Source organism: Ischnura elegans, chromosome 6 (genome assembly GCF_921293095.1).
Source record: "Ischnura elegans chromosome 6, ioIscEleg1.1, whole genome shotgun sequence".
Lineage (NCBI taxonomy): Eukaryota > Metazoa > Arthropoda > Insecta > Odonata > Coenagrionidae > Ischnura > Ischnura elegans.
In genome coordinates, this window is record NC_060251.1 from 34,459,439 (window position 1) to 34,462,252 (window position 2,814).

Below are 2,814 nucleotides of genomic sequence, written 5' to 3' on the forward strand. Positions count from 1 at the left end.
GTTTACCTATATAATATAAGCACCACATAAAAATAATCGCTATATTCAATTGGTTAAATTTTGAAGAATGTAGCAATCCGGTCATTGTAGGCATGTGCTGTACATTTTCTATGCTAAGCATTTGAAAAAGACGACTGAATTGCCTATGATGCTATCCATAACTTCTAGCTAACATATTCAAGCATTTTCTTATATGGCATATGATACTCTTCGTAAACTCAAGCTCTAATACTCTAGTTGGAAAGAAAGATGGAGAGTAAAATATCGCCAGAATAACAGGTAGTGTTATGGAATGTTTTTTAAAATAGTCATAACCTTTATTATTTTTGCCAGAGTAATAGTTCCTACGTAAAATGGTACCAAAAGAGATAAAACTTGGCTGCCGAAAATATTCCTATACTTATTACAAAAGTTCAAACCTATTTTAAAAAAGCTCTACTTATAAATATTATGAGAAAAACACTTCACTCAATGCCAATAAGCAAGAATATATGCCAAACTCTTGAACTACCTTTTCATTTTACTTTGGATCAAGGGTAACAACTTGAAAATATCACTCATTACTCTTCAGTCAATATGGATTTTAGGAAGCAATGACACCCTACAGCAGGCCAAAGATACACAAGGTTACCGATTATGTTATTGGAAAGCTAGACAACATAGGAAGTAGTACGACAAGGTTTCACAGAGAAATTTCTCCCTTCAGAATTTTCGGTTCTCTTACACCCAGTACGGCAGGATTCCACAGTGAAACACTTTTTGTTTCGAAATATCACTCCGCGTTCCGGAATGCTTTCCCTCGTCGATGTCAATACGTGTAGCCGGTAGAATCCAGGCGACACAATGGGGAGCAAATTCTTGCATCCGGTATTGTGTACTGGAAAAGACCGGTCACGCCTCGATGGGACCGCTGCCTCCGATCCGATAATTATATCGTATCACTTAACCGCATGATACTCCATCCGACATTATTGGAAAACTACGAGGATATTGGGAAATTTGTCGTGATCAATTACACGGGAAAGAATAATTCCTCACGCATACGGAAAGTACAAAAATTATGGAAAAGGACCTACTGATATTGTGAAATTAGTACGCTATCAACCACAGAAGTAGTCATCATAATGGCACGTATAATGCAATATTCGAGATAATATATATACTTAAATGACGTGGTAAACAAAACTAATCAATAGGGAATGAAAACAAAATTCACTCACACAACACAGACTTTCCTGTGAGTGTGAGTCCATGTTTAGTGAGATAATTACAACGAAACCAGAATAGGAGGAAGGTTACAGCAATTATATTGTATAAGAGACTTCGACAGGCAAAAGGCGTTGATAAATTCAAACTAGGAGTAGAATTAAACTAACATTATCATTATATAGCTCACATGGAAGTTATTTGTCCTTATAAAGGACATTACCAAGATGCTTTAAAAACGAAATCAAGACCGCGGAAAATATTCCTAATTTATTTCGATGCTAATTTGTTAGAGTAACAGAAGAAAACTCAACATGCTTGTAGCCATATTTAATTTCTTGCTAAACTGGAGCTTTACAACTTATTTCTGATGAAGATCACAGGGAAAAACATTTTCGATACAGCTTGAAAGAAAGTTCGTTCTTGCTGACAAAGCTGCAGTGTTGTAAGCTTCGTTAACCCCAATATAGGGTGATCGGGTTTGTGTACTGGCAAGAGTTTTGGCTTTCTACCTCAAGGATTCCGGTACAAATTCCGGAGTTAGTGCAGATTTTTCAGAGACTACCCGATCCCTGGTTGAGTACTTTGCGGAGGACATTTCAAGGATAAAACTCCGTCCGTCGGATGGGACGTTAGGCCGTGGTCGCCTCGGCGCCTTTCGTTAAGGGCTGGCTCATGCCGTCGCCGGTTTTATCTCCACCCTTCCCCATGGTATAAATGACCTCAGCTGTCGAATTCCTCCTCCAAATACTATACCATACCAACCCCGCTATTTTTGGTATCACAATCATAAAGCTAGTCGGTAAAAAACGAATACGGTACAAAAACTGTCCAAAGACAAAAGACAAGAAAGGATTCGCTCAGATTGTTCGCCAACCATACCTATAATAAAGCTAAAAAACTGCAGGTCTTTTATCGGTCTTTTATCCTTTATCGATCTATGATCTTTTATTGGTCTGACTAAACGGTGGAAGATTTTTAAAAGCGTATACATTTTCCTTGTCCATATTAAAAAACTCCAATAGATAAACGGAAACCCAGCGATGACTCTTTTTTTCTCAGTTATATATTATATTTACAGAAGATTTCATAGCAGAATAAAAAGAGACGCGGTTGCTGATTTATAATTTTAAATATGATCCATACTTACAACATAAAAGGAAGGAAGTATAGCCAAAACACATAATTACACGAACGAGTAACCGATTAAACGCGATGCCATGCTGTGAAATGCGTATACACATTATCTAAAAACTAAAAAATTATTCGCCAAGTAAATTGGTAATTTGCCTTCAATATGCCTCCAAAAATATGTACAGAGGTGCCACCGACTCACACATGGGTCAATTAAGTAATTATCTCACCTTAAAGGCTATAAATAACATCCAAATTTCAGAAGCATGAAAGGCGTTTCTCATGGGAGCATGCTCTAAGTTTATTTTACCGAAAATGTAACGAGCTCGAACGATCACCAGTGCTGAAGTTCGGTAAAAAAAAGTTGCGCTACCAATATCTACCGATACCACTACTAATGTCAGCTGATGTGGGAATGTAGAGTTGAACGGTGTATCCATTTTAGGGAATATCGGTCTCTCCACTTCACTTGAA